We start from the raw sequence: 15124 nt of genomic DNA, 5'->3' as shown, positions 1-15124 counted from the left end.
CCATCTTGCCACCATTAAAAGACAGTGTCCCAGAACCAGAAGATGAAAAAGACATTCTTTGTGCTGTCATTTGAGTGTCTGGACCTTCTCAGAAGCCACATGCCTCTGTAGTCTAACATTACATGAGCTCATCTATACCATCACATTCATATTTTGGCTTAAACCAGTTTGAATTGAATTTTCTATCACTTGAAACCAAAAGAATCTTTACTGACTTTGATATATAGCTAGATACCAATAGACAAGAGTGTCCAATAGACAAACAAACAAATATCTATTTTCCAACTACTTTGCATACTCCCTGAGGACAAAGACCATCTCTCACTTAATTCCACAGCCCAACATAGTAGAGTATGTCCCTGGCACATGGTAGAGGTAGCTGCTCATCTCATTCCTTAGGTAAAGACAGCTGCATGAATACTCCTGCCTTCACTTGTAAGCTTATGCTCCTAAAAATGGCCCCAAAGAGGAGAATTCTCCATGAAAGCCTCTGGTAATAATATTGGAGTCAAGGATGTAGGGGACATCATGAGTGAAGAAACCAGGATGAAGGGAAACTGCATATAAATATAAATATTCTATGTTCACTAACTTCATCTATGAGTATGGATGCTAAAGAAGGAACCAAGAATAAAATGTTTCAATTCTTAAGAATGGATGATTAACAATTAATCTCTACATATTATGCTTTCCACATGAGAAATGTTTCAGAGATTTGGCCCTTGCTGTTTGTACCAGGTATCTGTGAATTGGCCCTCTCTCCTCCAGAACATCTATATTCTGTGGGGCACATCACTTAATAATCAGACCTGTCTGAAAAATGTGTCATTGAGTGATTTTATCACTGTGCAGACATTGTTGAGTATACTTACACAAACTAGAAAACTACAGTGTCCTGAGACAGTATCATCTTAAGGGGTCACTTTTGGATATGTGGGTCATCATTGGCCAGAATGTCATTAGAGGGCACATGGCCACCATGAGGCATCTTCCCAGTGATGAACTGCCCTTAGGTCACCAGGTGGCTGTGCAGGGATTCAAACTCAGGACTGCTTGGCTCTGGAGCTCAGGCTTCCAAACACTGACTCTGTCAGGAGAGCCCCACAGCATCCGAGGATTCACATTTCTTTGGCTTTCCTAGTTGGATTCTAAAGTTCCCATCATGCAACAATGCCCCAGAAAGACTCCATTTACATAAAAGGAACATGGAAACAGTTTTCAGATTCCAGCACTTTGTCTGAAAAATAATCAGGCTTGAGAGGGACTATTCTCCTAAAATCAGAAATAAAAATCAAGTGAGTCCTCAAGGGACTTCGCCTGGGTACCACCTCCCTTCCTCATCTAGTTTTCCATAACATTTAACAGCCATCCAGGTTGCTTCCTAGCTAGCCTGACATGGGGAAGCAGCATTCGCCTTATCAGATCATGGAGCATGCTTCGAAGAAAGAGCAATAGGAGCAGTGGGAAGTCAAGAAGGACTGTGAGAGGGGCAAAAACCAGCAGCCAGGCCATATGTGTGAGCCCCCAACATCATGCACATTCTTCTCACCTTCCGACTGCACTGAGACAGATGTCTGGGGACCTCAACAACTGCAAATATGACAATGCAACTAAGGGTTTAATTATCAAGACACAGCATGTAATAGTAGCAACTTGTGCTGATGGATGTGGCACCAATATCTTCAATTAATATTATTATGTAAAGGGGCACAAAATGTGCTGCTCAAATGCAAGGATAAGGCAGGGGTGGGTATCCGGTGGGGCTCTCCTGGCAGAGTCAGTGTTTGTGAACCCAGGATCCACAGCCAAGCAGTTCTGAGCCTAGCCACCTGATGACCTAAGGGCAGTTTGCTTCATTTCGAGGATCTGTTTTCCACTGACAACACGAGGATGATGACCTTGACCTCAATAGCTTTTAAGAGGGTTAAATGAGATGATAGATACACAGTGCTCATCCAACATTTGCTACATACTAAATCACGGCTATTATGATTATCTCATTTACTGGATGTGCAAGCTCCCAGCTCTACTCTGAAATTTTGGTTCCTCAAGAGAAGCTGACCACCCTACACCTCAAGCTTTGTGACTTCAAACAAATCTCCCCAAGAGCCCCCTTTATGGCCATCTTCTTATAGGTGAAAAGGGTGTATTTCTTGATTGAAAGAGTGACAGCACCAAGAGGAGCCCCTCCTGCTACCTCTCCATCACAGTGTTTCTATGACATCTATTTCCATGGCTCCTGGATACAGAGTGGTGAAGGGGGCCAGAGAGGAGGGAAGGGCTCTCCCCACAGCTGAGCTCTGCTATTAGCCTCTGTCTACCTCCACCATAGAGAAGCCAGGGAGCATGTGGTCTTTGATGGGAGACAGGTCCAGTTTCAGATCTCTGTCCAACCCTCTGCTCCCAGCCCCAGCTGTGAATTTGACTAAATCACTTAATTTCTTTGAGTTTCCATGGTTGCTGTTACCATCTCCTACGTATAGACCATAGGATGGCGAAAAACCAAGCCTGGCCTTCAAACATGCTTGGCTGGAGATGCAAATTAATTAAATGACACTAATGAGGAGCTGCCATCCCACTCCAGTCCCCACTGCCTCAGTCTAGGCTTCCCTGGATGTTTAGCAAGACTTTTTGATCCCTGCTGGCCTCTGAGGGAATCAGTACATGTCTGCCTAGGATGAGTAGTGGTCTCACGAGGGGTGACCCAGATGGGGGGAGCAAGGATGCCTGTAGATGGGGGGCAAGAAAGCATGCTGGCTGCAAAATGTGTCTACAGTTTTTTTCCTGACACTCACCATCAAAAGATGTAGGTAGAGTCTGTGTACATTTTCCTTGAACCCAAGCAGTTCCATGAAGACTGCTGGGAAAACAAGATTGTGACAGAAGTAATTCTGCTGGATGTCTGCGGCTAGAGGAGGCAACAGGTGGCTGCCGGGGGCTTGGGGCACTCATCATGCCATGAGCGCTCTTTCTCTCTCTCAGCACTTGCATTGAAGCTTTGAGCTGCCATGTGAAAAGCAGGAGATCTGGAGATCTTCTAATGAGACCAGGAGAGGGACTCCAGGAGCCCATCTGGCTGTTAGAGCCTTCTAGCCAAGAGGGCAGGCATGCCGGGTAAACACAGCCTCAAGGCTCCAGCCAGTTGCCAGCAGGCTAACTTAGGAGGAACTCAGAGCTCAAACCATCTAGCTAACCCCCTCGTGGTTTCCTGACCCACAGAAACTGTGGTAGATAATGGTAAAGCAAATGCTGTATTTTAAGCTATTGAGTTTTGGGGTGATTCATTTTGTAACAACAGAGGTAGAACAGAAAAGAAGAGAAGGCCACCTTCTGAGCATTTAGAAGCCCCATTCACATGGTCTCCATGGCAAAGCTGAGACCCGCCTGTCACCTTGGCCATCCTCAGTCCATTGTTACAGTCAAGAATGGCTCACAGGGGTGAAGGCACACACGTGTCACTCTGGGGATGAGAACTGGCCCTCTCTGAGGCTCAGGAAAGTAAAGACTGCATAATTAATGTTCAGAATACATTTATTCTGAATATTAGCTTTTGAATATTGTGATTATGTGTTAAACTAGATATTAAAGTTTTTATTATTATCATTAAAAAAACTATAAAACTTCTAGAAGGAAAAAAAAGACTGCATAATTAGGAATGCTCACAAGACATCATGAGGAACCACTGTGATGTTCCTTTACTCATCGTGATAATTATTATCACTACTGAATACTGTGGCAGACTGCGGCAGACTGCAGAGTTGACCACCAAACCATTTTGTGCACGCATATAGATTACATTTCCCAGTTTCCCTTGCACACGTCCCATGACTCACTCTCATCACTACTACACAGGCAGAAGTGCCATATGCTGCCATCAGGCCTGGAGCCATGAAACTTCCTGCCTAATCCTCCACACTTTCTCTTTCCTCATATGGTGCTGGATTCACTAGGTAGAGCAGAGGACTCCCAGGATGGCAAAACCATGTATGAGTTCATGGACAGAGACCTCTCCTGCTTGGCCTCCCCATGTACATACATTAGACTCAGTCAAGCTGGGAAAGGACTGCTAAGCCACTGAAATGTGATAGCATTCCATACTGGCAAGACCAATGCCTTATCTTTCCATCTGTTAAGATCTGGGGTGTGAAGTGCCCTCCAAAAGCTCATGTGTAAAACAATGCAAAAAGGTTCAGAGGAGAAATGATTGGGTTATAAGAGTCTTAACCCAATCAGCAATCTAATCCACTACTGATAGGGACTGAGAAAGGGTGGAGTGTGAGTGGGGGAGGTAGGAATTGGAGCAGGACTTTGGGTATATATTTGTAACCTGGCAAGTGGAGTCTCTCTCTGCTTCCTGATTGTAATTGAGCTGCATCCCTCTGCCACACTTTTCCGCTATGATGTTCTGTCTCACCTTGAGCCCTGAAGAATGGAGCTGGCCGCTTATGCACTAGGACCTCTGAAGCCATGAGCCCTCAAATAAACTTTTCCTCCTCTACAATTGTTCTGATCTGATCTTTTAGTCAAAGCAGCGAAAAAGATGACTAACACATCATCCTTGTTTCTGTCTTGTCTCTGCACAGTTCTGTTTCTCTTCAACAGATAAAAACCACCACAGATCAGCCTTCTTAAGGGCTGGCATGTGCTGAGCCTACACTATGCACCTAGTACAGTGCTAAAGACTTTGGATCCATTTCTCTAATCCAGAGAGCAATCATCTGTAATAGGTACTATTATCTCATTTTTTACACAAGGAGACTAAAGGTTAGCTTCTCCTAACTCTGACTCTTAGAAGAGTTGCCCATGAGGTCAGATAACACTGAGGCTGGGATTGAACCTGGACTCTTTGAATACAGAAGTCAAGCTTTTAGCCATCATATGCTGTCCATCTACCACTAGAGCCTGAGGATTTTCTACTGTGTCAAGTTATCTACTGAATGGAGAGAGAAAGAGGATGCATAAATAAATACAGTATGACAGAACAGAATTTCCTACCCCTGTACATTGAAAAAACAAAGGCACACTCCTAGTGAACAGCTCAAGTCAAGATGGCATGTTTCCCACTCCATCTCGGTGAAGCTGGGCAGTAGGAACACTGAGTCCCTAGGCAACCCATGAAGGAATATCATCCCTGTGGCCTCTGCCCACATCTGGTGTCTACCATGGTGCCCGTCATCTGTCATGCCACTCCATAAACAGGCATCGCCATGGTGATCCCCACATTATTTTTTCCCCATTCCAGTCAGAGAATCATAAACCAATGCTGAACCTTGGAACTCTGTGGTATTTTCACATCTGCTTGACACTTTGAGAGGAGCGGGAAGAAAGAGGAATTCAGAACAACATTGGAAAAAAATGAAACAAAATATGAAACAAAAATGACATTTTTTGAGGCATGCCACTCTCCCTGTCTTGGCACAAGCACATTCATACCTTTCTCTTTATTCATTCTGCAACATTGTGCAGAGCCTTCACATTCATGCCTTCCTCTTTATTCATTCTGCAACATTGTGCAGAGCCTTCTTTATGCCATGGCACATCCGTGAAGAGGGAGGAGGAAAAGTCTACAGGGAAACAACACAGTGTAGAGAAGGGGGCTTCAGTGGAAAACCCGGGAGTTATGGATTTGAATCCCATCTTCTTAGCTGTGTGGCCTTGGGAATGATCAACTTCACTGAGCCTCAGAAGTTATAATTTCTGTTGTGAGTTTTGTAAATTATGACCCAAAATATCAGCTCTGCAGGATAATCCTGAGATGCAAAGGACAATGTGTGAGGGAAGAGTTTCTAGACAGTGCTCAGAGCAGTGCATTTTCACCCACTGCCAACAACTGATCAGGAGAGGATGTAGGCAAAGGCATGGTCAGGATGGGCTTCAAAGGGATATTTATCTATGATGATTCAACTTGAGTTTTCCAACTCTGCAGTATGGCTAAAGCATTCTCAATCATTGTTTTTTAATAAATTGTATGATATATTCAACACTTTATTTAAAATTAGAGTTTGTGTTTGATGATTTTGACAACTCCAGGCTACCTCAAGTGTCTTAAGCATATTTAAGGCACTCAGGCTAAGCTATGATGTGCAATGGGTGAGGCTTATTACATGCAGTTTCGATTTAGGATATTTTTAGCTTACAATTGATTTATTGGGGTATAACATCACTATAAATAAAGGGCACCATACAGAGAACATAATAGGTTCAGATCAGACTTTTAAAACCAGATCCTCATCCCCTGTACAACACGTGAATACAGAATGTCAACTTCTAGGTAGTAGGAAAGAACAGCAGGCTCTCATCAAAAGATGAAAATGCACAAGCTGCCACACATTGTCATTGAACCCATTATAAGTGTGCACCAGCAGAGATTGTAGAGAATCCATGCAGGGCATGATGTCTACAGCTTCCTGGAGATGCAGAGGAGGGTAGGCAACATGACTTACGAAGGCCTGTCAATTTAAAGGTCTGTCATTCTCATATCTTGGGAGCCATAACCAAGCTGGTTTAAAAACTTAAAAGAATATAGCTTGGTCCTTACCCTCAGGGAGCTTGGAGTCTAGTTGAGCAGATGGATTAAGATACTTAGGGAACAATGTAAGAATTTGCAAAACTAAACGCTAAGAGATGTGGTCGAAATTCCATGGGGAGTGGGAAACTAGGCATGAGAGAACATTAAGAGCAGAAACTCAGAAGAAGACCTTCTAGAAGAGTTCCTGAAAGACCTTCTAGAAGAGACAGGGAGGGCAGACACTGTGGCGGGATGGTGACAGCAGAGCCATGGGTGGGAATTACACAGAAATGAAGGGACTGAGGACAAGGCAGGAAGCTCCTGAACAAGGCTTCAGATGTGGTGCTGAATCCACACCATCAGGACCCCAGAGCATGATTCAGAGACTTGTCTCAGGAAAAAGGCAAGAGGGGCCCGAACCAAGACAGCCCGGAGCCCTGATATGCCACCAGTAAGGAGGGGATCCAATCAAACCAGAAGGAGCTGGTGAGGGGGCTTCGGCCTCAGTGTCAGTTATCTGCTCTCCATCCTGTTCCACCCTGGGAGGCTAAATGGACCTGGTGCAGGGCTGGCTCCTGTGCCCTTTTACCTCCCTGTGAGGTGGTCAGGAGTCAGGAAGGAAAAACAGGATGAAGACAAGGAATACAGTCTCCAGCTTCCTTCCTGAGAGTCCATCAGGTTAGCTGGTTTTGCCACCAAAGTTCACTACTCCTCTTCAGGATTCTCTCAGTTCTCTGGTTCAAGAACACTTTTCTTCCTCTCATCTCTTCGGGCTTAGTGGGGAAACTACTCTCCTTCTTTAATCCTTTGTGGTTTCCCAAACCATACTCACACATATGAAATATTCTCTGTGCAAACCAATCTTCCTTGGGCAATTCTAATTCAAATTTTCCACCTATTTTTTTTGTTTCTTACTGATACATCATTTATTCAACAAATGTATCTTGGCCAACTCTCAGGAGCTGTAATAAATGCTAGGACACAGATTAAATAATGCTGGCATGATCTCTGCCCAAGGAACCTAGAGTTTAATGAAGAAAAAATAAAGAAGAAATTAGCAAAGACTATCACAACTGTATCACAAGTTGACAAATTTTATTTAAAAAGCCATGAGGTAAATAATTTGGATTTGGTCAGCCATGTTTTCTGTCACAACTATCCAACTTTCTCTATAGTGTGAGATTAGCCCCAGACTATATGTAACAAATAGAAATGGTTTTATTCCCAGATAAAACATTATTCATAAAAACAGCCTGGAGAAGGCTGGATTTGGACCAGGGAATGTAGTACACTCCTGCTCTGTGCTAGGCCACAGGCAAAACCAAAGCTTCTGGAGAATATAAAGGAATGAGCATGGAAATATAAGGGTCAAGAGAGGCTTGTAGAAAAAGGTGGCCTTTTAACTAAGACCTGAGAATGAGTTGAGCACAGCCAGGTTCACCTGGAAACAGGCAAGTGTCACCAGGGGAAAGGGAGTAGATTGCTTTTCCCCAACCAGTTAACATACTCTTTTCCCATAAGAGGGGTTCCAATCACATGCTTTACCCTAACTGTCTGTGGGGGAGACTCACACAAGACACTAGCCATGCTCTCTGTATCCCAGAAGTAAGGAAGTTTCCCAACTACCTATTGAGCCCCAAGAATAGCACAGATAGAGCCAAACCAGGGCAGCTTCAGCAGCAACAGGAGCCGAGTGCCTTTAGGCTCATTATCTCCTCCTCCTACTGCATTTCCCTGGTAAAATTCCTGCTCTTTTGTGCCATAACCATTGACAGTCATCATGATGTTGACCAGAAGAGGCTATAAAAGGAGCAAAAAAGGCAGGGCCTATATTCTCCACCATCCCCAGAAACCTCAAAAATACCCCCATTGGCCTGTCCCTCCCCCGACTTTGCTTACCCTAGACCTCTGGCACACAGCCTCCAGCGGAGAAGCTCTCAGAGCCATACCTCCCTGCTTCTCCTATTTTTTGGCCAAGGACAAAACTCCCATTGCAGCTTGACCAGTGCTTGGGTTCATTTATTGGAGAGGACCAAGCCCAGGTGGAAATTGGTAATAAGAGAGCAAGAACCCATTCTGGGTAAAAGATACAGCATGTATAATAGACCAGAGGCATTGCCTTAGGGTAACTGCACGCTGACTCTTGAGTTGTTCAAGCACGTTGCATGGAGAAGCAGGCCCCTCTCTCCCTTCCTTCCTGCCTTTCCTATCTTCCTCTACCCCTTCCTCCCTTCCATCCTGTTTTGCTTCCTAAGACAAACCTTCATTACGCACCTGCTCTGAGCCTGCCTTACCTTATTTTCATGGCCATAAAGAATGTTAAACAAAGAAACTCCTTTCAAGGAACTTTTGTTCCCTTGGTGAGTGCGGCAGAGAAGTTTCAAGATGGTCCTTATGGCCATCACCATCCCTTCTAGAGTCTGGGAAGGAGATACAGACTTGCCTCTAATAACATGATGCAGCAAAGGTGCTGGGAGGTCCTCTTTGGGCCACATTCCTTGTGATCTTAATGCTCATCTCGCTAGAGAACTCTTGCCTTCCAAACTACCATGAAGCAAGTGGCCACATTAGGGAGGCTCACGTGACAAGGAAGTGAGAGCAGTCTCCAATAACTGCTAACCGGGAGCTGAAGACAGCCTGCAAGAAGGTGAAGCCCTCTGTCCACAAGGCACTGAATTCTACCAACAACCTTGGAAGTTGATTCTCCACAGTTGCATCTCAATATAAGACACAATCTCAGCCACGAGCCCAAAGTGGCCCCACGAGACCCTAAAGCAGAGGCCCTGCAGACCGTGAGGGAGGGATGTGTATTGTTTTAAGCTGCTGGGTTTGTGGTCAGATTGTTAGGCAGCAAGAGACAAGGACTACAGTGGGAGTCAGGCAACCACCAACAATGTAACCATAGATCACAGCAGGGAAATCAGCTGGGAAGTTTCAGGGAGAGAGGAAGAGAATGCAGACAGGTGAGGGGAAGGGGAGGCCTACCTTGCTGGCAGTCAGGAGGACCTCTCTGGGAGAGGGAACCTGAGTCTGAGACCAGAAGGAAGAGAGCCACCTGAGGGGAGAAGCTGAAGGGAGAGGCTGAAGGGAGAGGTTTCCAATGGAGAAACAGAAACAAAAGACCTGAGGGTGGAAGGCATTTGAATTGTCTTAACCACCAAAAGGAGGCCCCAGGAGACGGCAGTGGAAGACTCCAGATAGGCTCAGAGAGGCAAGGGGCATCCAGGCTGGGGTACCCTGGGGTTGACAACATGCCTCCCACAGGGGGCACCAGAGAAGGGGTCCAGTAGGAAAGGAACTGGCACAGGCTCAGCCTTTCCCTGCCACTGATGAACTCCTTCAACGCCAGCCTGGAGTGCAGCAGTCCTGTGCCAGGTGGGTCTCATGCTGCCCTTAGTACACCTCATTTAATTCTTCCCTCTATAGCCATGGAGAGTTATGGAGCACCTACCAGATCCAGGATCGGTGCTAAGCACTCTGTCAACACATATGCTCCAGTATTTGCTGACTTTGAAAGCCCTCCGTGTCCTCTCTCCACCCATCATATTGCTGTTAGGGTTTGAACTGTGTGCCTCCAAAGGATGTTAAAGTCCTCATCCCTGTTAATGTGAACGTTGCCTTATTTGGAACTAAGAGTCTTTGCAGATGTAGTTGGGTTAAAATGAGGTCATTAGGGTGAACCCTAACCTTAAAGGAAAAAGAGGCAGAGACACAGGGAGATCACACCTTGTGACAGTAGATTAGAGCAAGACACCTGCAAGCCAAAGAGCACCAAGATTGTTTGCCATCACCAGGAGCTGGGCAAAAGCAAGGAAGGACCCTAGTGCAAAGACCCGGAAAACAGAAACAACCAATTTCAGGCTTTGTCATGGCCCAGTGCATCCTCGCAGCCAGTCCAACCCACCCAAGGATCTCCCTTCCAGGAGATTCTGGATCCCCGGGTCTCTTCCCAATTCACTTGGTCTTTTGTCACATTCTCTTCCACCTCATATGTTGTCCCTGCTTCCTGTGTGTTGACTCGTCTCTCAGAGGACTAGAGAGATCACTACCACCCTTCTCCCAGACACCTTGGTGGCACATGGAAAATATACTTGCTGGTCTCCTCAGGGAGGTAGGGCAAGAGGTTTTTTCCCAGGCTCTCCAAATTGTGGTTTTGTTTTTCGTGATGATGGGTTTTGTTTTGTTCTGTTTTATATTTTTAATATTTCACATTTTGCAAACCAATATAGTCAATGTTTTCTAGAGTAAACAGGTACTATTCACATACCTCTTACCCCCACCCCCCCAGTACCACCACCACCACATACACAGTGGTGGAGATAGAAGTGTAGATAAAAGTATTTCAGGGGATCTGAGACTCTCCCCATAGCTGCAGTGACGAGATAGAGAAAAGCTATTTGAGATTCTGGAGATTTGGCCAGCTAGCTAAAGATGATCCCTGTGGGCCCAAGGGCAGCTCTCAGGGCTGCTCAGATTGCCCTGCCCTAATGGGTGTCTTTCTGTCTGCCTCTCCTCTTCCCAACCCAAAGTATCTGATGCCACCCGCTTGCCCATCCTGAGGGAAGACAGAGCAGCATGTGTTCCAAAACTATGCAATTCCAGTACCTCTGGTCACAGTCAGCTGGATGGTGTCCCTGTAGATCACCCTCACAGGGCTCCCACCTCACCCAACAGGAGGGATTATTCGAGAATTCTCTATGTTTGCACTGCAGTCTCATCGGTTACATAACCACATATAAGTTTAAAAACATATACACGCATTCGAGAAAGAAACGACTGAATTTGATTTTGAAAACTGGCTTCACACTACCACAGTTGTTTGGGAACTAAGCCTCCCTGGGCTAAGTTTTCGGCTTGGCAATGCTCTCGCATATATAATTTTACACCTGCAAATGTTTGCAGCCAGCCCTGTGCAGACAGTTACCTGCAGGGAGAAGAATGGGCCAGGCAGAGGGGCAGGCTAGATGGATGGCTGAGGCCCTGGTAAAGGCTCTGCCAGGAGGGATGGGCATGGTGTCTCCATTTTTTTCTTCCCTTGCAGCAGGAGGGCTCCCTGTCACTGTCTTGCTTAGGTCAACTTCAAGCTCCAACACAAAGTGGCCCATGTGGAACATGACAAGCCCTTTGCTGGGGGCAGCATAGTAAAACCTACAAACTGGTAGCCTCTGGGTGAATTCTGACCCACAGACATGTCTAGTCTGGTTCGCACTGTGAGTTTCACATGTGCAAATTAATTGCCAATTTTGAAGTATTTATTATACAAACCTAGAATTCTAGCCTGAATCCAAAAAAAAAAAAAAAAAAAATCAGATGATCAGATAACTCTAGGACTTCATGGCCACCAATATGCTGGTGCCAAGAGGCAAATGCACACACTGGATGAGGCATATGCCCTGGAATTCACCAGCCATTGATCTGCTGCCATCTCTCAGGTTATCTGCATGATTCTTTTAAGCATTTGGATTTGAGATCCCTGTTATTCAATGCTTAGGCAGGCGGGCCCTGCGATCAGATCTTACCAGAGAGTGGTATGGCAAGTGGTTCCAAGCAAGTTACTTAGACTATCACTAAGCTTCTGTTTCCTCATCTTTAAATTGGGCATAGTAACAATACCTTTAGGATGTTGTGAAGATTAAATGAGATGATACATACAGAGTGATTCAATCCTTTGCCTAGTCACATATTAAGTATTCATATATCATTACCATCAATTTGCTGATTTGGGGGGTAAAATGTGAGCACAAGTAAGTAAAAGGTAATGGCAGAACCTTGTTGCCCCATTAACATTGAGGGGGCACCTGGTCCAATCCATAGCCCTCCCCTGAAAGCTCTCTTATCCCCTCAGGCACATCCTGCAAAGAGTTCTCTCCTTATGACATCTTCAGGATATCCCAGTCCTCACTCCCAGAAAAACTAAATAAATAGGTAAAAAATCCCCCCTAAAGTCTTTACGTGATGACTTAAGACAACATTTTTTTTCCAAGCCATAATCCCTAGATGATGACCATCAATCCAAAGGGTTCACCCTGGATGGCCCTCTTTATCATGTCCAGTAACCTCCAACCCTCCCAGAGTCTTCTCAGAAGACCTTTTTGCCAAACCTATCCTCATATTACATAGGATAGCAAGTTATAAAGTGGCTCTTCAAATAATGGGAGTCACAAACAGAAATCCAAGAAGAGATTGGGAAAGGGCACGAAATGTCGGGAAGAGGATACAGCAGGGACAACACTAAGTGTTCACCAAAACGTTTCATTTTTCTCCTGGACAAACAGCAAATTTCTCACACTCTTTACATTTAAGTGGGACCACATCACTGATTTCTGATTAGAATAATGTAGTTAGAAGTAATATATGCTATTTCCAGGCAACACCATAAAATACCCTGCACAGCCTTGCCATCTTCCTGGCATGGAGAAGCCATATGTCAAAATGGTGGTGTTCCACAGTGAAAGGAGCTGGGTTGCTGAGTAATTTGTCTAGTATGAGCTGTCTCCAATACCCAGACCAACTGGAATGGACTACAATATCAGGAAGAAGGCACAATACAGTTTTATTATGTTTTGCCATTGACATATCTGAGCTTATTTTTTCCTGCAGCACAGCCTTATCTGTGCTGACCATGACACCTGAAAAAATACCATAGTGGGAAAGATCATCTCAGAAATTAGGCATTCATGATCCTTCACCCTGCTCTCTAATTCAGAGCACAGCCTTGGAAAGTTATTTCCCGATCTTTAAAAGGAGGACAATATACCAGTTGACCCCTTAGTGTCAAATCTGTTATTCTCATTGGCTTTGGACTCCAATAACACACATTATCTTAAACAATATATTTTTCAAAGTAGGTCTCTGAACCCTAGTCACTAGGGGTACAAATGCTGCAACCAGCTCCATCAGGACTTATGGAAGTTTGTGCTGAATGAGAAGTAATTTTGCAGGAGCCTGTGTGCACTGTCTAGCACATGCCAAGAACTGTGCTAAGGGCTTCACATTCAGAGCTTCTTTTAATGCTCATCTTCAGTTTATGAGGTCAAGGCTATCAGTTATCCGATTTTATGAATAAACGAATGGATGCACGGGGAGATTAAGGCACTTGTCTTGGGCCACAACTGGTGAATGTCAAAGGAGCACCTATTTCCAGGTAGTCAGGGGTCAGTGTCAGGAAGCTTAGCAACCAGAAATAAACATAGTCTTGAAGGGGAAAAGACAAACTGAAATGACTCAGTTAGAGAAACTTAGTAACTTACTAAAAATTTTAGCCAAACTAGTGAATTCCAACTTTCTGGGACCGAAAGCCATATTTTATTTGTTTGCAACCCCAAGGGCATAGCACAATGCCTGGCACACAAAAGGCACAACTATATGTCTGCTAATGGCTTCATGATCTGTGCTTGTGTCAACTGTTATAACTGAGTTACATGAGCTACATTTGCCCTTTGCTGATAATGGTTTGAGATCCAAAGCCAATATCAGTATTTTATTTATACCATTAAATCTGGGTATCAGGACTAGAGTGACCACACAATTTATTATTCAAACTTGAACACTTGGGGAGACAAAGAGGATGTTGTTAATAATTAGATCAGGAAAACAGGTATAAATTGGGACTGTCCTAGGTAAATTATTACCAATGGTCACCCTAGTCAGAGCCACAGAATACCATGACAGAACTACTGACACAGGATTCACAGAAAGCCTGGTGGCCCACCATGTCTTTGTTCTTAAGAAGTCCTCCTCCCTGTTTACTGAAGCTTCCAGCCATTTCTATGTCTATGGCTATTTGCAGGATACATCATGGTTACACCTCTAAGTGGTGCATACCTCCAGGTTCAACCAGCCTTAAAGCACACATGCTATCAACTTGTAATATAGGTGCAGTAATGCCTTGAAGAAAACAGGAAGGAGCAGCCAGAGGAATGCAATGATTGCTGCAGGAATATAAACATGGATTGCATTGGAACCAACTACATGCTTTGTATAAACACTAATAAAGTGAGTTCAGGCTGAGCTGTGACTTTAAAGGAAATTCTTCCCCCATAAACATGTCCTGCCATGCCCTAATAACTCTTTAATTTGATGCACATTTGGGAAGGATGATGCGAAGTAATCACAGAATAATGTTAAGGTCTGTTGCAAAGGAATGGGGAGGGGGGATATGATGCAACTTGGAGCTAACACCATCTACCAGAGAGTTGGCCTGGCTGCTCATTTCACACATGGAGGGAATTTGCTGAGTGACACGCAGGAAATCAGAGACAGGTCTCTGCAGGTTCAGCACGAGGAAATTCTGGGTGTCATCTGATGGTGCCACGTAAGACTTCTGGCAGGACAATTTCCAGCCCACCTTCCCTTGGTGGGGATGGTGGGAGTGATTCCTGTTGCACATGCTCTCTCCACTTCATAGACCAAAGCTCTTCCTGCTTCAGTGATCCCATAAGCTCGCTGAGAGCAGAGAAAGCTTGGTACATATCTAGGCGTCATCTATGGGGCTGCTCAGCCCTGTACCCCTGTGAGAAGGCAGGACGGCACAGAGTCGTGATAACTAGGTGGGGGCTGTAGCATCAAGGCTCACATCCCATCTCATAACTTGCTAAGTGTGTGGTTTGGGCAATC

At 44.9% G+C, this 15124-nt stretch overlaps 1 protein-coding gene across 1 annotated transcript in view; it reads right to left on the bottom strand.

Moving 5' to 3' along the window:
• Positions 1-15124, bottom strand: part of Slit3 (slit guidance ligand 3) — a 568745-nt gene that overhangs the window by 523000 nt on the left and 30621 nt on the right. The gene's annotated exons all lie outside the window — the stretch shown is intronic.

Source organism: Callospermophilus lateralis, chromosome 5, assembly GCF_048772815.1.
Source record: "Callospermophilus lateralis isolate mCalLat2 chromosome 5, mCalLat2.hap1, whole genome shotgun sequence".
NCBI lineage: Eukaryota > Metazoa > Chordata > Mammalia > Rodentia > Sciuridae > Callospermophilus > Callospermophilus lateralis.
Note: the sequence above shows the minus strand (reverse complement) of the source record. Positions and strands in the feature narration are given on the sequence as shown.